A 23,637-nucleotide genomic window follows, 5' to 3' on the forward strand; every position below is an offset into this window, starting at 1 on the left:
ACCCCTCAGTTTCTGTATGTCTCTGATTCAGTCCTAAAGGATATTAGGTTATATTGCATGGTAGATAGCAACATAGTTGTACTTTGAAAGTCCTGGAGGCTTACCTTTTTTTAAGTCATGAACCCCTCTGGCAGTAGTGAAATTATAGATACCTTCGCAGAATAACATAAATGCATACAATAAAAGGTGTGGGGCTTCCCTAGTGGTGCAGTGGTTAAGAATCCGCCTGCCAGTGCAGGGGACACGGGTTTGAGCCCTAGTCCAGGAAGATCCCACATGCCGCGGAGCAACTAAGCCCCTGTGCCGCAATTACTGAGCCTGCACTCTAGAGCCCGCGAGCCGCAGCTACTGAAGCCCACGCGCCCTAGAGTCCGCGTTCTGCAGCAAGAGAAGCCACCGCAATGAGAAGCCCACGCACCACAACAAAGAGTAACTCCCCCTTGCCGCAACTAGAGAAAGACCACATGCAGCAACGAAGACCCAATGCAGCCAAAAATAAATAAATAAATAATTAAAAAAATTATTTTTAAAAGGTGCAGATTGCAAAGGAGACCAATTACATTCAAATGCAATTATCAAAGTAGTCTTTTAAAAGTTTGTGCTATAGTAATATAATAGTGTAATGTGTGCTACATTATTAACACGTTAAATAACAAGATCTAGCAACATTCTTTCAAATAGCGATGAGCATAAATGTTATTTCAAGATGTCTGCAGCACTATAATGAAATAATGAACATAACTCTTATTTACATTAGTAACAAAGTCACAAGTATTGCTAATGCTTCTGAGATTTGATTGGTTTTCTACTTTCATAATTGAAGGAAATGTTAAATTCCTTTAGAAATCAAGATTTTTTTCCCTTCATTCAAGGTCATGAAGCCCCCAGATTCTATCCATGGACCATTTTGGTTAAGAATTTCACCATAGTTACCCTATGACTGGACATGTGTGGGTGGGATCTCTTCTCTAGGGACGTTTTTAATGTCAGTCTTTGGGGACAGAGAAGAATCTCATATATGAAATCAGAATTTAGAATGAGGACCTAAAGAAGGCCTGGGACTGTGGCCAGGGCTTCTGTATTAGTTCTGAGAGTCTTGTTCCAAGGTTTCTGGTTAGTGACTAGTATATAAAACTATTCCTCTTGGACTCTGGGTCAAGAGCTAGGCTCCTGTGTCTTTCAAATGTATCACAAAATGAGGAAACCATAAATTGTAAATAAGATTACCTTGTTGTGTGCTGTTCCCCTTTTGCTATTCCCAGGCTTTTAAAAAAGTCATGTGCTTAATAATTCATCCTGGTTTCAGCTGAAATTAAAGGGCCAAAGGTCTGTTTCTTTCAGGGTATACTCAGGGTAGCGAAATACAGCTTTTATGCTTACTTTCCCTTCTTGCCCGTGGCAGACATCACTAATTGATTCTACCAGTGTTTCTCACTAAGCCTAGACTTGTCCTCACATCTTTTCAAACAACGACAGAAGAAAAATTAAAATCTCTGAGGTAGCTGCTAACAGATTTCAATTCAGGATGAAGCCTACTCACCGTCTTGGGCCACCACAATGCCCTGGGGTTTAGGATAGAGGCATTTGTGGTAAAGAACCAGGCTTTCAAGTCCAGCAAAACCTGCCAAACCTCATTCTCAGAGAATCTTAGAGAATCCTCAGTTTAATTTTATTAACTCGACCAGTGAGTTCCCTCAAACTTGATCTCCTAATTCCTCCATTCTCTGTGTGAAGAGTACTATAGCTCCATTACTCTTCCTCTTTCTGAGTTGCTCTTGAAGCAACTTCTGCAAAAGTAACCCCATCCTTATCCCTATCCCTACCACCCTGCCAGAGCTAAGAATCACCTTTTCTCATGGCTGGGTGGGGAAGAGGGATGTTTTCTGATTTGGAAATCAGTAGCCTAATTTCTTCATCGTAAGAGGGTGGAGAAGCCTGGTCATTAAATTTTATAGTATAGGGCTTCCCTGGTGGCGCAGTGGTTGAGAGTCCGCCTGCCGATGCAGGGAACACGGGTTCGTGCCCCGGTCTGTGAAGATCCCACATGCCGCGGAGCTGCTGGGCCCGTGAGCCATGGCCGCTGAGCCTGTGTGTCCGGAGCCTGTTGCTCCGCAACGGGAGAGGCCACAACAGTGAGAGGCCCAAGTACCGCGAAAAAAAAAAATTTACAGTATATACGGGTGATCACACTTTATTGTATAGCTTACCCATCTTTTGAGATAACTGGGATTGATAGGCTACACCAAGAACCTAACCCTCGGCTAATGTTATTTCATGGGAAAAATGGTGTCTGACTCCCAAATAACCATGTTACCCAATACAAAACAAACTTGTTTTGGAACTTGTTTGTATGCTGGCAACTCCTTACACTTGGTTTGAGAGAGTATTTCTCAAATAATGACATATAACTAGTTTGTAATTAGAAATTAATGGTTGTTAAGCAAAATTTCAGAAATAATAATAGCTTTTATCGATGCTTCTCAAACTATGTGTGGTGAAGGACAGGGTTTCTTTGCCTTTGTAAAGTAAAATGAAAGTGAATTACTAGAAAATGAAGTAAAAATTCAGGCATACAAAATACAAGCCCAAATCTTTTATTATTGATTCAACAGATGTAAAATGACTTTGTCAAATTCGTATAACATTTTCTAAATGCTTACTCTCAAATTTTCATACTTACGTCACCATGGACCAGAAATAAAGCATTCACAGACCAAAAATGTTTCTTCAAACACATAAGTGGACTGCCTTTCATGATTGTACTTTTAACTCTTTAAAGTTCTTCGCAGTGTATTATCACGTGTAATATTCCCAGCAATTTGTGAAATAGGTTTCTTGTGATTATTGTCATTTTATATAATATATGATGGGGTGTTGGTCCCTCCACATCCTTTTTTTTTCCTTCCTCTCCTTACCTCTTTTTTTTTTTTTTAAGGAGTCATATCTTTAGATCTTTTAACACAAAAATACATGGAAAAGGTGTTATAAAAGATAATTATTATCAGTAAAAGAAAGATTTACTTTGTAGAGGCTTCACACTAGGGCTTCTTGGAGGGTAAAGGAGACTTCCCCACCACCAAGTCATTTTCTGAGAATTCCAATATACTAAAAAGTGAAGAAATGCCATAACAGAAACAGAAAATTGTTGTATATATTTTTAAATATTTATAGTCAAGAAATTAACATTCTTCAAATATTAGGTTGAACAATATGAACTTGCTGTTTCTAGAGGTCAAAAACACACAAACGTAAAATAAAATTTTATGTGCTAGTCACAAGATAATTATGCATTTTGTAAAAAATATGCCTGGTTTATTACAGGAGGAGTGGCCCAGTAAAATGAATGAGTTTTTAAAATTCTGGATAAGAACAAAAAAGAGGAAGTGGAACCTGTGTTAAATCATCCTAATGTTCTTGTATGTGTGGGAAGAGAGCAGAGATACTGGATAACTTTAAACTTTCTTAAGGTAAGATGCTAAAAGGAAAAGAGCAGTGTGTAAGTTCAAAAGCAAAAAAAAAAAAAGAATGAGTTTTTTCAATTGTGTCAATGTATCTCTAGAACAGATGAATAAACAATTTTGAGTTAAAGTTGAAAGTTAACCAGATGGTCCACTAGACCCAAGCCTCTTTCTACAGAGGGCTGTCAGATTTGCTGCCTCTCTTCCAGGAGCAGTTGGACCCCAGATGGAGAGGTCAGAGGGTAGAAAATGTTGGGAGAGAGAAAAGCTGGGGAGACCAGAAACAAAAACTCCCAATCTCCTTCAGAGGCTGACTCAGTATGGCCTGAACTCTATGGAAAAAGTTAAGATATGTTCTGTTCATTCTAGGAAATACATGCATGTTTTCCATTGTCTAATAGCAATAATGTTTCTAGTTATCTATAAATAAACCATATGTGCAACCTCTTTCAGAGTAACTACCACAGCTGTTACTTATTGAACATTTCCCATTCCAACAGGCTTTTCATACACTACCTCATTTAATTCCTATAACAACCATTTGGATTAGTTACTGTTATTATCTCCAATTTGTGAGTTATGAAACTGAGGCCAGGGGTTAAGTATCTTGCCCAGGGTTACACACCTAGAAAATGGTGGAACCAGAATCCAATATAAAAAAATACATATTAAAAATTCCTTCTTTCTCAGGGGACATCAGTCTTCGTTTTATTAAGGGCTTCAAACTAATAGGATGAGGCCCACCCACATTATGGAGAGTAATCTTCACAGAAATAATGCCATTTGCAGTGACATGGATGGACCTAGAGATTGTCATACTGAGTGAAGTAAGTCAGAGAAAGAGAAATATTGTTTGATATCGCTTATGTGTGGAATCTAAAAAGAAATGATACAAATGAACGTACTTACAAAACAGAAACGGACTCATAGACTTAGAAAATGTACTTATGGTTACCGGGGTGGGGGGAAGGGTGGAGGGAAGGGATAGTTAGGGAGCTTGGGATTGACATGTACACGCTGCCATATTTAAAAAGGATAACCACCTGTGGCGTTGTGGGTTTGAGGAGCTGGCTCATGGGGGTGAGGTGTTTAGGAGTGTGGCCTCCCCACTCTCGTTGGGTGACATAACACAGACCTTGGGGCCAGATTTGCTGGGTTTGTACCCCCACCCCAACATTTACGCGCTCTGTGGCTTTGTGCAACTCAAGTAGCATGAATCTCACTAGCACAGAGAGAAAGCTTCACTGAAAACTCACTACAGGGTGAGTGGTGGGGGAAGCCGGATTCCACGACAGCAGCAGCAGGGCTCGTGGCAAGAATGGCTTGCAGGCCACCCCGGGCAGTCTCGTCTTCCTGCAGCTTGTAGACCCTGAGGCTTAGGAGCTGTTTCAAGCACACGACCTTGAGAGAGTAAGGTGTTCTTCAGAGACCATCTGTACTGAATCCGAGACTGAACCCAATGAAGACCTCTATATAAACGTTTAAGATTCTCGCAGCACATGCGGAGTCCTACTCTTTCAGACACGAGCTGCTGGAGACAGCCTCATAGACAAATTGCTCCCAAGTCAGCCTGTTCTAGCTGAACAGCTATTGTAGACCCTCATAATCTGACTTCATAATGGAGACTGCCACATTCACTACCGTGGGGCTGAAATGGTCTTGGTGCTCCAGCTGTGTGTCAGGCTTGAGTCTCATAGGTGGGCGAGCCAAGTTCAGGACATTGGTCTGCCAGAGATTTCCCAGCCCCACATAATATCAATCATTGAGAGCTCTCCCAGAGATCTCCATCTTAACGCTAAGACCCAGCTCCACTCCACGACCAGCAAGCTCCAGGGTTGGACATCCTATGCCAAACAACTAGCAAGACAGGAACACAACCCCACCCATTAGCAGAGAGGCTGCCTAAAATCATACTAAGTTCACAGACACACTAAAACACACCACTGGATGCGGTCCTGCCCACCAGAAAGACAAGATCCAGCCTCATCCACCAGAAAACAGGCACCAGTCCACTCCACCAGGAAGCCTACACAACCTACAGAACCAACCTTACCCACTGGAGGCAGACAGAAAAAAACAGGAACTACGAACCTGCAGCCTGCAAAAAGGAGACCCCAAACACAATAAGTTAAGCAAAATGAGAAGACAGAGAAATACGCAGCAGATGAAGGAACAAGGTAAAAACCCACCAGGTGAAACAGATGAAGAGGAAATAGGCAGTCCACCTGAAAAACAATTCAGAGTAATGATAGTAAAGATGATCCCAAATTGTGGAAATAGAATGGAGAAAATACAAGAAATGTTTAACAAGGACCCAGAAGAACTAAAGAGCAAGCAAACAATGATGAACAACACAATAAATGAAATTAAAAATTCTCTAGAAGGAATCAACAGCAGAATAACTGAAGCAGAAGAATGGATAAGTGACCTGGAAGATAAAATAGAGGAAATAACTACTGCAGAGCAGAATAAAGAAAAAAGAATGAAAAGAATTGAGGACAGTCTCAGAGACCTCTGGGACATTAAATGCACCAACATTCGAACTATAGGGGTCCCAGAAGAAGAAGAGAAAAAGAGAGGGACTGAAAAACTATTTGAAGAGATTATAGTTGAAAACTTCCCTAATATGGGAAAGGAAATAGTCAGTCAAGTCCAGGAAGCACAGAGAGTCTCATAGAGGATAAATCCAAGGAGAAACATGCCAAGACACATATAACTCAAACTATCAAAAATTAAATACAAAGAAAAAATATTAAAAGCAGCAAAGGAAAAGCAAAAAATAACATACAAGGGAATCCCCATAAGGTTAACAGCAGATCTTTCAGCAGAAACTCTACAAGCCAGAAGGGAGTGGCAGGACATATTTAAAGTGATGAAAGGGAAAAACCTACAACCAACCAACGATCTCATTCAGATTCGATGGAGAAATTAAAACCTTTACAGACAAGCAAAAGCTAAGAAAATTCAGCACCACAAAACCAGCTTTTCAGCAAACGCTAAAGGAACTTCTCTAGGCAGGAAACACAAGAGAAGGAAAAGACCTACATTAACAAACCCAAAACAATTAAGAAAATGGTAATAGGAACATACATATCTATAATTACCTTAAATGTAAATGGATTAAATGCTCCAACCAAAAGACATAGCCTGGCTGAATGGATACAAAAACAAGACCCATATATATGCTGTCTACAACAGACCCACTTCAGACCTAGGGACACATACAGACTGAAAGTGAGGGGATAGAAAAAGATATTCCATGCAAATGGAATTTATTCCATCCAAATAAATGAATTTGGTAAAGTAGCAGGATACAAAGTTAATGCACAGAAATCTCTTGCATTCCTATATGCTAATGATGGAAAATCTGAAAGAGGAATTAAGGGAACACTCCCATTTACCATTGCAAAAAAGGATAAAATACCTAGGGATAAACTTACCTAAGGAGACAAAAGACCTGTATGCAGAAAACCGTAAGACCCTGAGGAAGAAATTAAAGATGATACAAACAGATGGAGAGATATACCATGTTCTTGGATTGGAAGAATTAACATTGTGAAAATGACTATACTCCCCAAAGCAATCTACAGATTCAATGCAATCCCTATCAAACTACCAATGGCATTTTTCACAGAACTAGAACAAAAAATTTCACAATTTGTATGGAAACACAAAAGACCCCGAATAGCCAAAGGAATCTTTTTTTTTTTACCTCTTTATTGGAGTATAATTGCTTTACAATCGTGTGTTAGTTTCTGCTTTATAACGAAGTGAATCAGTTATACATATACATATGTTCCCATATCTCTTCCCTCTTGCATCTCCCTCCCTCCCACCCTCCCTATCCCACCCCTCTAGGTGGTCACAAAGCACCGAACTGATCTCCCTGTGCTATGTGGCTGCTTCCCACTAGCTATCTATTTTACGTTTGATAGTGTATGTATGTCCATACCACTTTCTTGCTTTGTCACAGCTTCCCCTTCCCCTTCCGCATATCCTCAAGTCCATTCTCTAGTACGTCTGTGTCTTTATTCCTGTCTTACTCCTAGGTTCTTCATGACATTTTTTTTTCTTAAATTCCATATATGTGTGTTAGCATACGGTATTTGTCTTTCTCTTTCTGACTTACTTCACTGTATGACAGACTCTAGGTCCATCCACCTCATTACAAATAGCTCAATTTCGTTTCTTTTTATGGCTGAGTAATATTCCATTGTATATATGTGCCACATCTTCTTTATCCATTCATCCGATGATGGACACTTAGGTTGTTTGCATCTTCTAGCTATTGTAAATAGAGCTGCAATGAACATTTTAGTACATGACTCTTTTTGAATTATGGCTTTCTCAGGGTATATGCCCAGTAGTGGGATTGCTGGGTCATATGGTAGTTCTATGTGTAGTTTTTTAAGGAACCTCCATACTGTTCTCCATAGTGGCTATACCTATTCACATTCGCACCAGCAGTGCAAGAGTGTTCCCTTTTCTCCACACCCTCTCCAGCATTTATTGTTTCTAGATTTTTTGATGATGGCCATTCTGACCAGTGTGAGATGATATGTCATTGTAGTTTTGATTTGCATTTCTCTAATGATTAATGATGTTGAGCATTCTTTCATGTGTTTGTTGGCAGTCTGTATATCTTCTTTGGAGAAATGTCTATTTAGGTCTTCTGTCCATTTCTGGATTGGGTTGTTTGTTTTTTTGTTATTGAGCTGCATGAGCTGCTTATAAATTTTGGAGATTAATCCTCTGTCAGTTGCTTCATTTGCAAATATTTTCTCCCATTCTGAGGGTTGTCTTTTGGTCTTGTTTATGGTTTCATTTGCTGTGCAAAAGCTTTGAACTTTCATTAGGTCCCATTTGTTTTTATTTCCATTTCTCTAGGAGGTGTGTCAAAAAGGATCTTACTGTGATTTATGTCATAGAGTGTTCTGCCTATGTTTTCCTCTAAGAATTTGATAGTTTCTGACCTTACATTTAGGTCTTCAATCCATTTTGAGCTTATTTTTGTGTATGGTGTTAGGGAGTGATCTAATCTCATACTTTTACATGTACCTGTCCAGCTTTCCCAGCACCACTTATTGAAGAGGCTGTCCTTTCTCCACTGTACATTCCTGCCTCCTTTAACAAAGATAAGGTGACCATATGTGCGTGGGTTTATCTCTGGGCTTTCTATCCTGTCCCATTGATCTATCTTTCTGTTTTTCTGCCAGTACCATACTCTCTTGATTACTGTAGCTTTGTAGTGTAGTCTGAAGTCAGGGAGCCTGATTCCTCCAGCTCTGCTTTTCGTTCTCAAGATTGCTTTGGCTATTCGGGGTATTTTGTGTTTCCATACAAATTGTGACATTTTTTTGTTCTAGTTCTGTGAAAAATGCCAGTGGTAGTTTGATAGGGATTGCATTGAATCTGTAGATTGCTTTGGGTAGTAGAGTCATTTTCACAATGTTGATTCTTGCAATCCAAGAACATGGTATATCTCTCCATCTATTTGTATCATCTTTAATTTCTTTCATCAGTGTCTTCTAATTTTCTGCATACAGGTCTTTTGTCTCCTTAAGTAGGTTTATTCCTAGATATTTTATTCTTTTTATTGCAGTGGTAAATGGCAGTGTTTTCTTGATTTCACTTTCAGATTTTTCATCATTAGTGTATAGGAATGCCAGAGATTTCTGTGCATTAATTTTGTATCCTGCTACTTTACCAAATTCATTGATTAGCTCTAGTAGTTTTCTGGTAGCATCTTTAGGATTCTCTATGTATAGTATCATGTCATCTGCAAATAGTGACAGCTTTACTTCATCTTTTCCGATTTGGATTCCTTTTATTTCCTTTTCTTCTCTGGTTGCTGTGGCTAAAACTTCCAAAACTATGTTGAATAAGAGTGGTGAGGGCTTCCCTCGTGGTGCGGTGGTTGAGAGTCCGCCTGCTGATGCAGGGGACACGGGTTCGTGCCCCGGTCTGGGAGGATCCCACATGCCGCGGAGCAGCTGGGCCCGTGACACATGGCCACTGAGCCTGCGCATCTGGAGCCTGTGCTCTGCAGCGGGAGAGGCCACCACGGTGAGAGGCCTATGTACCGAAAAAAAAAAAAAAAAAAAAAGAGTGGTGAGAGTGGGCAACCTTGTCTTGTTCCTGATCTTGGTGGAAATGCTGTCAGTTTGTCACCATTGAGGACGATGTTGGCTGTGGGTTTGTCATATATGGCCTTTATTATGTTGAGGAAAGTTCCCTCTATGCCTACTTTCTGCAGGGTTTTTATCATAAATGGGTGTTGAATTTTGTCAAAAGCTTTCTCTGCATCTATTGAGATGATCATATGGTTTTCCTCCTTCAATTTGTTAATATGGTGTATCACGTTGATTGATTTGCATATATTGAAGAATCCTTGCATTCCTGGAATAAACCCCACTTGATCATGGTGTATGATCCTTTTAATGTGCTGTTGGATTCTGTTTGCTAGTATTTTGTTGAGGATTGTTGCATCTGTGTTCATCAGTGATATTGGCCTGTAGTTTTCTTTCTTTGTGACATCCTTGTCTGGTTTTGGTATCAGGGTGATGGTGGCCTTTTAGGAAGAGTTTGGGAGTGTTCCTCCCTCTGCTATATTTTGGAAGAGTTTGAGAAGGATAGGTATTAGCTCTTCTCTAAATGTTTGATAGAATTCGCCTGTGAAGCCATCTGGTCCTGGGCTTTTGTTTATTGGAAGATTTTTAATCACAGTTTCAATTTCAGTGCTTGTGATTGGTCTGTTCATATTTTCTATTTCTTCCTGATTCAGTCTTGGCAGGTTGTGCATTTCTAAGAGTTTGTCCATTTCTTCCCGGTTGTCCATTTTCTTGGCATAGAGTTGCTTGTAGTAATCTCTCATGATCTTTTGTATTTCTGCAGTGTCAGTTGTTACTTCTCCTTTTTCATTTCTAATTCTATTGATTTGAGTCTTCTCCCTTTTTTTCTTGATGAATCTGGCTAATGGTTTATCAATTTTGTTTATCTTCTCAAAGAACCAGATTTTAGTCAAAGGAATCTTGAGAAACAAAAATGAAGCTGGAGGAATCAGGCTCCCTGACTTCAGACTATACTACAAAGCTACAGTAATCAAGACAGTATAGTACTGGCACAAAAACAGAAATATAGGTAAATGGAACAGGATAGAAAGCCCAGAGATAAACCCATGTACATATGGTCACCTTATCTTTGATAAAGGAGGCAAGAATATACAATGGAGAAAAGACAGCCTCTTCAATAAGTGGTGCTGGAAAAACTGGACAGCTACATGCAAATGAATGAAATTAGAACACTCCCTAACACCATACACAAAAGTAAACTCAAAGTGGATTAAAGACCTTAATATAAGACCAGACACTATAAAACTCTTAGAGGAAAACATAGGCAGACACTTTATGACATAAATCACAGCAAGATCCTTTTTGACCAACCTCCTAGAGAAATGGAAATAAAAAGAAAAGTAAACCAATGGGACCTAATGAAACTTAAAAGCTTTTGCACAGCAAAGGAAACCATAAACAAGATGAAAAAACAACCCTCAGAATGGGAGAAAATATTTGCAAACAAAGCTACTGACAAAGGATTAATCTCCAAAATATACAAGCAGCTCATGCAGTTCAATATCAAAAACACAAATAACCCAATCCAAAAATGGGCAGAAGACCTAAATAGACATTTCTCCAAAGAAGATATACAGATTGCCAACAAACACATGAAAGGATGTTCAACATCGCTAATCATTAGAGAAATGCAAATCAAAACTCCAATGAGATATCATCTCATACCGGTCAGAATAGCCATCATCAAAAAATCTAGAAACAATAAATGCTGGAGAGGGTGTGGAGAAAAGGGAACCCTCTTGCACTGTTGGTAGGAATGTAAATTGATACAGCCACTATGGAGAACAGTATGGAGGTTCCTTAAAAAACTAAAAATAGAACTGCCCTATGACCGAGCAGTCCCACTATTGGGCATATACCCTGAGTAAACCATAATTCAAAAAGAGTCATGTACCACGATGTTCATTTGCAGCACTATTTACAATAGGCAGGACATGGAAGCAACCTAAGTGTCCATCGACAGATGAATGGATAAAGAAGATGTGGCACATATATACAATGGAATATTACTCAACCATAAAAAGAAGCAAAATTGAGTTATTTGTAGTGAGGTGGATGGACCTAGAGTCTGTCATACAGAATGAAGTAAGTCAGAAAGAGGAAAACAAATACCATATGCTAACACATATATATGGAATCTAAAAAAAGAAAAAAAAAGTTTCTGAAGAACCTAGGGGCAGGACAGGAATAAAAACATAGACGTAGAGAATGGAGTTGAGGGCCCCGGGGGTGGAATGATAAGCCGAGACGAAGTGAGAGAGTGGCATTGACATATATACACTACCAAATGTAAAATAGATAGCTAGTGGGAAGCAGCCGCATAGCACAGGGAGATCAGCTCAGTGCTTTGTGACCACCTAGAGGGGTGAGATAGGGAGATTGGGAGGGAGATGCAAGAGGGAGGGGATACGGGGATATATGCAAGAGGGAGGGGATACGGAGATATATGTATACGTGTAGCTGATTCACTTTTTTATACAGCAGCAACTAACACAACAATGTAAAGCAGTTATACTCCAATAAAGATGTTTTAAAAAATAAAAACAATAATAAAAATTATAACCAACAAGGACTTGCTTTATAGCACAGGGAACTCTGCTCAATGTTATGCGGCAGGCTAGATGGGAGGGGAGTCTGCAGGAGAATGGATACGTGTGTATGTATGGCTGAGTCGCTGTGCTGTGCATCTGAAGCTGTCACAACATTGTTAATTGGCTATATTCCAATATAAAATAAAAAGTTAAACAAAAACAAATGAACAAAAAACACCTCATTTCCAAAACACAAAAGAAAAAAACCCCCTCATTTCCACCCTGTTATATTTTTTGTTAATTGTCAAATTAAAAGATTTTTATTCCTTTGCTATTTATGGTAAGCAGAGGTGAATTAGCTATAGCGAGAGTTATAGAAAATGTGCTCGTGTCAACTCTCATGAAAGAGCATCTTTAAAATTGGGTTACTTTTTATACTTTTCCTCTGCCTGCTTGCACTACTTCACTTCACATTTATTGAGTATGTTCTGCATCTCTAAGCAGTTACTGGGAACTCAAAATAAAGGAGGCATACCTTCCTGCCTTGGTGGAGATCATAATCTAGTGGGAGAGGAGGCACCTGAACAAACATGTACAATGTTATCTGTCAAGGGCTAAGAACTTTGATTTTTATCCTGTATATGCTGCAAAGCCACTAAAGCTGTCATGGTTGGAGCGCAGGTTGGAAAAGAATTTCCAGACACAAGGCAGAATGTAAGGAAGACAGAGTTTATTAAAGAGAAGGGTTGCTGCAAGAATAGCGGGCTGACTTCCTGGTAGCCAGGGAAAGTCGACAATGAGCATGGATTGCTTGTCTGTTTTTATAGCCAGGGAATGTGCAAGTCATTAGCTGACTGGGCAGAGTATGTATACATTCAGTGTGCTGAGAGGGAGAAAAATGGGGCAAATGTCTTTCCTTATAATGGGATGGGAAAGGGACCGGGCATGCTGCTTGCGAGGGCCCTGGGACACTGCAGTGGTCACATTGTGACAGAGTGGTAGGAGTCCTGTAACTCTTTGTTCTGGCAATATTGGCCCTTTGAGTTTATCTTCTTCTTTGTCTTTGGAGCACACTACAAAAGCCTTTTAAGGAAGGGAGAAACAGTGTTTCACAGAGGTCACTCTGATGGCTGTTGGAAGGTGAGTTGGGTAGAGTCTCCTTCCTAAGTCTCCTTGAGAGAAGATGTGAACAAGGCTGAGGCTGTGGGGAGGGAGCACAAGGAGCAGATTTAAGGAATTTCAGAAATTGAAGGGGCGGAAATAGGTGACTGATAAGACGTGGGGGAGAAGGAGGAATTGAAGGTGACTTGGGTTGTTCAGATGTGTAAATGGGGATACACTAACTGGGATGGGAGAGGAACAGGTTGGGGTGGCATGGACGGGGGAAGATTGATGAGCACCTTTGATGTGCTCCGAGCCCAGGAGAAGATTGCAGGACAAGTTTTTAGTGCTTAGGAATGAGGTCTTGTCTGGACATGGAAACGTGGGGTTCGTTAGCAGAGAGCACAGCAAGTTGTGTAGAGGATCTTCAGGAAGGGTTGAGGTTGTAGCCTGAAGCAAAGTGACATATGTAAAAGTCCTGAGTGGCTAGGAGGCAGGTTGAAAAGTAGGAAGTAGGATGGAGAATTAGACATTGAACTGAGCTTTAGGGATCACCTTAAGCTAGGGAAGGCAGATACTGGCATAGAGGTGATCATTTTCCTTTTCTCCTGAATCTGAATGTGGCCTTGAAGTTCTTTATACCACAGTGCTCCAGGCAGTCCTTCCCTGACCATAGAGAATGCAACCTATTTGCTATCTGTCCCTTTATACGGACTGGGAACAATGTGGACAGTGGAGGTGATAGAGGATTGGAAAGAAATCTCCAGAGTTATCTATGCTTGGCATAATACGGCCCCTCTCCTGGCCTCTGTACCTCCATGGACAAGAGTGACAAGAGAGCCCTGGAACAACTCACCTCCTCACCTCCAATATCTGTTTCATCTCATTAGGCCCTTTATCCCTATGTTATGTGGTCACGTGGAGAAGCCCAGGCTTCCTAGTCAGCCTTCATCCTGCAGCCTTTTCCCATATGGCAGGGTACTTTCTCCCATCTCCCTGTCCTCCCCCACCCCCAACTTCCAAAACACTTTTGTTGTGTCCTCTGAAACCCATAGTCAGTCATTAACAAAATCCCCTATGTTCTGAAACATCGTCTCTAAATACTCTTTTCAACTTTCTGTGTTATCTACTGACCCCTCAACCCCAGGATACTTCCCCATCTGTCCTTGATGGTTCTGCCCCCGCTCACAATCACTCCCTTTTATACTATACTGCCAAAATGCTCGATGATTTTAACATCCTTGTGTGTAACCTTTCCACACTTACATTTTCAGTTCCACAATTGCCTTTCCTCCAGTGACCTTGTCTCTACGCTACTTCGCTGCCTGCTTCTATGGTTATAATTTAAGATTTTGCTATTACCACTAATCACAACAATTCTAAAATCTTACTTTTAAGATCTCATTTTATCTTTTAGCTCATTCCTTCTGGTACTCCACTTTTTGAAAAATTCTTTGACCTTGTTTGATATCTGACTGTTTTTAAAAATGGTTGCCTTTCACCCCAAACACTCCACTTTGCATAGTGCTGATTCTTTATAGTGTGCTTTTTCACTGAAATAGCTATATATAAATCCAGTGTAGTAGACTACAAGTATATAAGTATATATGTATAAGTATATATGTATATATACTAAGTATATATGTTTTTCCTAAGTTCTGAGGGCTACCATATACTTGTATCTAGTAAGAACTACTGAAAAACAATTTTGATAATTTCGTCAAGTTGGTAAGTTTTCTGAAAAATTCATGATTTCTTCCTTTGAGTACCTTTTCCTGCCATTTATTCTTTGTTCTGGTGAACAGCTTTGTCATGCAGGCTGACAAAAAGGGGTGCAAGTGATAGAACTGGGCCTGCCACAGGAAACAGGAAGAGCATCACAGTTTTAGGCGAGAGACTCAAAGCCCATTCAAGGAGACATCTGAGAAACAGAAGTAAAGATTAGCAGATACTGAGATTCTGGGGCCAGCCCTTGACATTGTAGGGGACATCATGAACCTAACTGCAGCTTGGGAAGACAGGCCAGCATTTTAACAAGTGGAAGTTGAAAGCACCCATTTCTAGGGTCAGAGAAGGGACAGTGACGGGTGGTGGGAGAGGTCAAGAACTTTCTCCCTAGAGGCAACGCTAGAAAGACCAAGGCACTGCTCACTCGGTTCATGCTTCCATTTCCAGGGACCCCATCCCCTTTGCTAATGGACTATGTGTGTACAGCACAGGCAAGCAGGAGGAATTTAGATTTTATTTGATATGTTTTATTTTAGGAGAATTGACATAAGAGTCTTAAGGAATTACTTTTGGAGACCTATTTCATTTTCTGCCTTTCATTTATTTTTCCTGCAAGCAGTGTTTTATTATTATTATCATTATTTCTTTTAAGCCTGTGCATTTTCTTTTCATTATTTTATATTTCACAGAAGCTCTGGAGCTTGAATTTGCCTGGCTGCCTTGGGGGAAGATGAGCTCACTTCTGGTGTGGGAGTTAGGGGCAGGGCTCTTTCTTATTTCAAACACAGATAGTGGTTATCATCCATGTTTACTTAATATTTTATGACTTGAAAACATAATGACTGTTTACATGAAATATGATTAAATTACAGAGATGGAGGGGGGATGCTAAATTAAGTCCTCAGTATTCTTTGTAACCTTGTATTTCATTTCAAGTAACCTCTCCTACATTCCAAAATTTAGAAAGTAAGTCGTGTGACTATTCTAAGTGAGAAGAAATTGAAGTTACTTGAATATCTTAAAAGTGGAAAATGAAGCCAATTCTAGCAACATGAGGCACTGCATAGAGGCCCATAGGTCATGAGAAATCACAGGAATTTGTCCAGGCCACTGGAATAAGGGAAAATTCCTGGTGGAGGAAATTGGACAGAATTGAACAGTGAAGAGCACACAGGCGGAAGGGATGAAAGAGGACAGTGGGCTTGTGGGGCAGCAGCCTGTGCTAGACTCCAGGCTGGTGATCATCCATGCGTGCTGACAGCTGAACTCCTCTAGTCCAAGGGCAGCTGTGGAGCTGACCTAGGACTGGAAGTTGTCCCCATCACCTCCACTCCCAGGGAGCTACAGAGAAACTCACTTAGGCCATCTCCTAAAGCTTTAGTAAGCAACCTCTTGCCACCAAAGAGGGAAATAGCAAGAAAAAGCACTTTTTTCTTTGTGTTTTTCTTTGTATTTTGTTGATTTTAGGTTGGGGCCACAGACTGCATTAGTGCTTGCTAATTCTACCCCTGTTATTAACTAGAAAAGAAATTCCCTTCAATACTGAAGAAACCATTCAAAGCTTAAAGGAAATAGTGATATTGAGGAAAACTGGGAGTGAGCAACTTGATAGATAAAATCAGTGACAGATAGATGGGTGGATAGATGCATGGACAAAGAAGTAGATAATGAATCTCAGAGTCCGCTGGAATACATAGAACCAGTCTTTGACCTCTTCATTTCTCCCTGTCTGGTGTCAGTGATGTGTAATACATGTGATAGCCTCCTGGGTGGTCCTCACACCTCCAAACTTTGGAGTTATCTTTCTCTTTAATAGGTTTTTTAACTTGCTCAAACCCCATCTCATGTAATGGGTTGCTCTAAGTCCCCCTAAAGATTCCTTGGCATGAAGTTCAGGGGCTTGGATCACCCTTCTTTCTTGCTTACTTGAAATTCTCCACCTTTGCTGTGTGTCTTATTTCCTGTGTCTCTTCTCTTCCCTCCACCCTGCAGTATGCAGCTACCTTCCCTTTCCTTTAATGATCTACAAAGAACCGTTAAGACAATTAATACATTTGGCACTGAAGATTCAGGTAGCTGGGGGATGGAGAGTCACTTCACAGTACAGCCAAATAAACAGTATAAAAGTAATTATTAAGTAGCCTTATTCTACCTCTCCTTGTTCTAACTCCCAGTCACCTTCATCACTGGACATTTCTTTCTTGTCCTCATTCTTCCTTCCACCCAGTTGTCTCACCATTTTGCTGGGCCATCAGTCCATTTCTCAAGCATCTCTCTCCCTCTCAGGTTTCCAAGGGTAAAACCAGAATTCTCCTTGTGTTCTTATTGTTCCAGGAGAGCACTGAAGGATGTTTTTCTGTAATAATCCCAACTGGTCTTTTGATGATTAACATCCTGACTATGTGGGTATAGGAATGATCTTTATTGCCACCATTCCTAGACACTGTCCTCCAGCAGGGTGGCAGAGGAGAGCCACTGCTTACCTGGGGGTCCTGCAGAGTTCAGAGTTGAGTTCTGCCCAGGAGTCATGCAGCTCACCTGGATAGCTGGGGACTTTCCCTCTTCTAAGGCTTAACATGTAGGAGCAAAGGAAGGTTGGATCAGATCATTCAGCTCCCGGCTCTGGTTTCTAGGTCAGGGTGGAACTGTCTCCTGTGCTGAGCAAATTTTTACACATAATTTCAGCAAGGAGTTTTATGGTCATGTCAGATATTACTAGAGCTTTAGCCAGAAAAGACAATATGCATTACTGACCTATTTCTTAAGAAAAATAATAATAAATAAAATTTAAAACCCTATAATTTTGCAACCTAGTAAACTTTTCTAAGAACAAGTTTTTAATGGATAGCAGCAATTTTAATTAAATATCTCATCTTTCAAAAACCTTTGTATACAAGCTCCAGTAATGCCACTTTATTTTGCCTATTTGTTCTTCAAGAAAGGATCATACATAGTAATATTAAAAGGACACTCACCCAAGTACACTCTACTTCAATATTAGGGCTCTCCCAGTTTTGCTCTAGAATGAAATCTTTATGCCAAGGATTTTCACTTTCCCTCTCTTCTGCCTTCTCTTCCAGACCATGTCTCAAAGCCTGTCATTTCACATCCAGCCTGGCTGCAGGTTCTTTTCTAGCAAATAAACAAGAGTCTTAGCACCTCAAGAGGAATTCTACCTTTAGTTCTTTGAAAATAACAAGTTTCTTCTCCAGGCTACACTTGGAAAATATGGTCTTGTATGTCAGGAGCTCCCCACCCCAGAGCCTTTTTACAAGCATGCCCTCCTACTTTCATTGATATTCCCTAAACTATTATGTTTCACCTCTTGCCATGGTGATACTGACAAATCCAACAAAACTCTCAACATTAGTACCAAAATTACATTCAGAATCTTATATGTATTTTTTAGTTTTACCCATTATATAAAGCCCCTCAAATAGGAAGGTGGTTGGAAATGGTAGTGTTAGGAGAATGGCTTTGTGTTAGTATGGAAGGAGCAAGGTTAACTCCTGACACAGACTCGTTTTGAGACAACATAGAGAGTCAGAAGTATATCGACCCCTGATTATTGAACCCGGAATGGGTATACATGATCTGACAAAGGATTTTCTTTAATTTATTTTTTCTTACACAAGCAACACATGTATGCTTTCACACTGCAGAATATTCAGATGTTATTGATAAAATTAAAATCTCCCTACCCTTTGTCCATGGGAAAATACTTTTCTTAGTTTCATATGTATTCTTTTCTTTGTCTATTATTTTCTTATATATGTACCTATAGAAACATATGGTATTATTGTGTGAGTGTGTGTTCATGAAGCAATATTGTCAACTAGTTTTTCTGGTGCCTTGAGGATGACTTTTTTAGCACAGAAAACACTCTTCAGAGGTGATGTTTGTTTTTAAAAATTGGTAATTTATTAGTTATAGATTATGAAACCTATATCTTATGCTTGAAGAAGAGATTACAAATCTTATTATTCTATTCATAGCAAATTTCAACAATCCCTTTAAGAGGTCTTTGATTAATATTAAGACCAATTTATAGAGTTAGGTATTTAAACTTCTTTATCCAAACTGTATTCATGAAACTAATATTCTGTTTCCTTTTAAAGTTCTACATTGTCTGATTTAACAAACAAAATTTTCCCGAGTAGTTAAATAGCTCGTATGTGAAATAAATTAAACTTATAAATAGATGATTCTTAAATTCTCTTAATGTTCCATTAATATTTATGAAGCACAGACATTAAATTAAAATCACAAGCCTAAATAAATTGTATAATACATTTTAAATTAGAATCACAAGATTGCTGTTCTAATAAGCTATTATTCTATCAGACCAAATTTTGAATATTACAGGTATATGAAATATAAAATTATGCAAAATTCTGAACACTAAATTATTGAAAACACAGATTTGTTTATCTTGACATTTATATATTTACCTTCAAATTTTCTTAGGGTTGAAAGATGCTTACTACTAAAGAAAAATTATGTTATTTCACATGATTTTTGGGGGTTACTTTATTATATAATTTTGGGGTTGTTTTCTTTGCTTGATAGAGTTTTGCAACAAACAGAGGTTATAGACTTGCATAATTGGATCACTGTGGCAATGATGATATGCATTGGTCCTTACTTATATGAAAAACTGTAAAGCCAATGACTCCAAAACTTCAAGAGTAAGCTGGCCACAGACATAGCTTACATGCCTGGATTTGAGTCCTGTCATTACTGGATTAGTCAGGGTTCTCCAGAGAAACAGAGCCAATAGGCTATACATAGTTACATAGAGAGAGATTTATTTTAAGGAAATGGCCCATGTGATTGTGGAGGCTTGGTAAGTCCAAAAATCTGCAGAGTGGGCCAGCAGGCTGGAGACCCAGGAAAGAGGGGCAGTTTGAGTGCAAAGGCAGTCTGCAGACAGAATTCCTTCTTGCTCAGGGGATGTCAGTCTTTGTTTTATTAAGGCCTCAAACTAATAGGATGAGGCCCACCTACATTATGGAGAGTAATCTTCTTTACTCAAAGTCCACCAAGTTAGTTTCATTTCAAAAACACCTTCACAGAAATAATGCCATTTGCAGTGACATGGTTGGACCTAGAGATTGTCATACTGAGTGAAGTTAAGTCAGACAGAGAAAGACAAATATCATATGATATCGCTTATATGTGGAATCTAAAAAATTAGTACAAATGAACCTATTTACAAAACAGAAATGGAGTCACAGATGTAGAAAACAAACTTACGGTTACCAAGGGGGAAAGGTGGCGAGGGATAAATTGAGAAATTGGGATTGACATATACATACTACTATATATAAAATAGATAACTAATAAGAACCTACTGTATAGCACAGGGAACTCTACTCAATACTCCATAATGACCTATATGGGAACAGAATCTAAAAAAGAGTGGATATATGTATATGTTTAACTGATTCACTTTGCTGTACAGCAGAAACTAACGCATTGTAAATCAACTATACTCCAATAAAAATTAACTAAAGAAAAGAAAAAAAACTACAAAAGCACCTTCACAGAAACATCCAGAATAATGTTTGACCAAATATTTGGGCACTGTGGGCCAGCCAAATTGACACAAAATTAACCTTTTAATTACTCATCATTTAAATCAGATTAGACTGTGAAATCCTACACAGGGGGCAACATCACTTGATTAAAGCTTGCATTCCTAAGGCTAAAATAAGTAAATGCAGTTCCATTTAACTCTAAAGATCTTTGAGCTTACATGAATCCTACCTGAATTCTTTTCATATGCTGTCTATCAATATTGCTTATCATTAGGCCCCATAAAACTCTTATAAATATTTAAATTATATCTCTGAACTTGAGGTCACCTACGTATATTTTCCATGTTACTAGTTCTCACAGGAGTACTTTATTCTTTGATACATAATATTCCTCTGCACGAATGTGCTTTAGTTTATTTAACTGACTCTAATTGATAGATATTCAGATTTTTTGCTATCACAAATAATTATGCAATAAATAATCTTGCATGTGATTTCTTGTGCATAAGTATAAGTGTTTCTATAGGGTAAATGCCTAGAAATAGATTTTCTGAGTCTTAGAGTATGCATCTATTCAGTTTTAATCAATTACTACACTGCCTAATTGTCCTCCAGAGTGGCTATACTAAGTTAACACAATAGCAATATGAAAATAGCTTTCCCTCTAATCCTTACCAATCAATTGATGTTATTGGACATTTTATTTTTTGCCTGACTGTTGCATAAAAAAAAGTATTTCATTTTCCTTTTTATTTGTATGCTTCTGAATCTTTGTGAGACCAAGTATCTTTTTGGATACTCATTTATCTTTGTAATTCTTCTGCAATTTGACTTTCTTATGTATTCATGGGTCTGTTTCTAGAATTTTTATTCTTTAAAAAATTGATCTCTTTTTCTTATTGTGCCAATAATGCTATTTAAATCACTATAGGGGCTTCCCTGGTGGCGCAGTGGTTAAGAATCCGCCTGCCAATGCAGGGGACACGGGTTTGAGCCCTGTTCCGGGAAGATCCCACGTGCTGCGGAGCAACTAAGCCCGTGCACCACAACTACTGAGCCTGAGCTCTAGAGCCCACAAGCCACAACTACTGAGCCCGTGTGCCACAACTACTGAAGCCTGCGCGCCTAGAGCCTGTGCTCTGCAACAGGAGAAGCCACCGCAATGAGAAGCCCACACACCGCAACAAAGAGCAGCCCCTGCTCGCCACAACTAGAGAAAGCCTGCGTGCAGCAACAAAGACCCAATGCAGCCTAAAATAAATTAATTAATTTAAAAAAAATTTAATAAATCACTATATATTTATAATACGATTGCATATTAGATTGAATGAATTCTATTGCCCCAGCCCAGTTACCTTTTTAAAGCAAAAATAAAGATATAAATTTTATAGTTAGCATGTAAAAGTTTATGAAAAATCCTATTGACCTTAGATATGGGATATACTGAATTTATAGATTCATTTTTGGAGAATTGACATCTTTAAAATGGCAAATATTACCCTCCGTGAACTTGGTATTTATCCGCTAATTTAGGTATACTGAGTAAAAGGAACAGTTGTAAGTAGGCCTTTAGTGATGTGGCAGTGAGGTGTGGGAAGAAAGGAGGTGTTCTATAGTCCTGTGATTAGGTCTCAGTCTTTTGGTGAGCCTCTGCCTCTGCACTGTGAACCTCACCAGTGCTTCTAAGTACCCCCCCCACTCCCCGCTCTTAGCTGGGAGAGGATGGCTACAGGAGTCTGGAGTTGAGTGTTTCCCTTCCCCAGGTTACTCTCTGGTAAAATAGTTTATTCCAAGGGCAGCCTTTGTTAAGAAGAATAGAATGCAATGACACATTTCAAAAAGGTTACTTTTCCCCTCTCGCTGCTAGAAGCACAAAGGGATTTTTCTCTGATATTCACTGTGAGGACCTATTGGAGCTCCTAGTGATAAAATTCACAAGTGTGGGACAGCCCCCCATGACTGGGTCCCCTTGGAGTTTTTAACTTTCATACTTGTCCATACTAATCCTCTAGCAAGTCTTTAATGATTACAGTTCAAATTTTCCTGCCATTTCACTGGTTCCCAGAGAGGCTGGAAGGCATACTAAAAGGCAAAAACACAGTTTAAAGAGACTGAACAAGCATCAGAACCAGAGTCAGATATGGCAGGAGTATTGGAATTATCAGACCAGAAATTTAAAACAACTATGACTAATATATTAAAGAATCTAATGGAACAACTAGACAACATGCATGAACAGACAGATAATGTAAAGCAGAGGGATGGCAATCCTAAGAAAGAATCAAAAAGAATTGCTAGTGATCAAAATCACCATAACAGAAATGAAGAATGGCTTTGATGGGCTCATTAGTAGACTAGACACAGCTCAGGGAAGAATCTCTGAACTTGATATCTTAATGGAAACTTCTAAAACTGAGAAGCAAAGCAAAAAAAAAGAAAAAAAAGACTGAAGAGAACAACAGAATAACCAGAAACTGTGAGACATCGACAAGAGATCTAACATGCATAATCGGAATACCAGAAGGAGAAGAAAGAGAGAAAGGAACAAAAGCAATATTTGAAGTAATAATGACTGAGGATTTACCCCAAATTAATGTCAGACACCAAACCACAGTTGCAGGAAGTGCAGAGAATACCAAGCCCTCTTCCCTTGCTTCAAGGAAGGACATGGTCTAAGGAGTAATTTATGCTCCAGAGTTCACCTTGGAATCAGGCTGGGACTTCACATGAAATCACATCCTTTTTTGGCTTCTTCCCTTTCCCTGTCCTTCTGCCATTCGCTGAATGTCTCTAGGAAGCCTTTCTTTAATAAATCTCTTGTAGCTGAAAAAATAAAAATTAAAGTTTAAATGAATGTTGAACTCTACCTAAAGTTTTACTTATGTCATTTGACATAATCATATTGCTTTAACTTTTAATGTGTTAACATAATAAATTACATATAGAGTTTTTTAAAAAACAGTGAACTCTACTTCATCATTTTTTAAAAATACACTGCCAGATTTGATTTGCTAATATTTATTTAGGACTCTACCTCTATGTTCTTAAGTGAAATTGACCTCTAATTTTATTCTTGGGCAGGATTTGCCCTGTTTACATTTAGAGATTGTAATAGTCTTATAAAATAACTGTCTTCTTCTTTTGTTGT

The sequence above is a fragment of the Delphinapterus leucas genome, chromosome 9 (genome assembly GCF_059928025.1).
Source record: "Delphinapterus leucas isolate spDelLeu-1000000601 "Yukka" chromosome 9, BTC_Dleu_Yukka2, whole genome shotgun sequence".
Taxonomy (NCBI): Eukaryota; Metazoa; Chordata; class Mammalia; order Artiodactyla; family Monodontidae; genus Delphinapterus; species Delphinapterus leucas.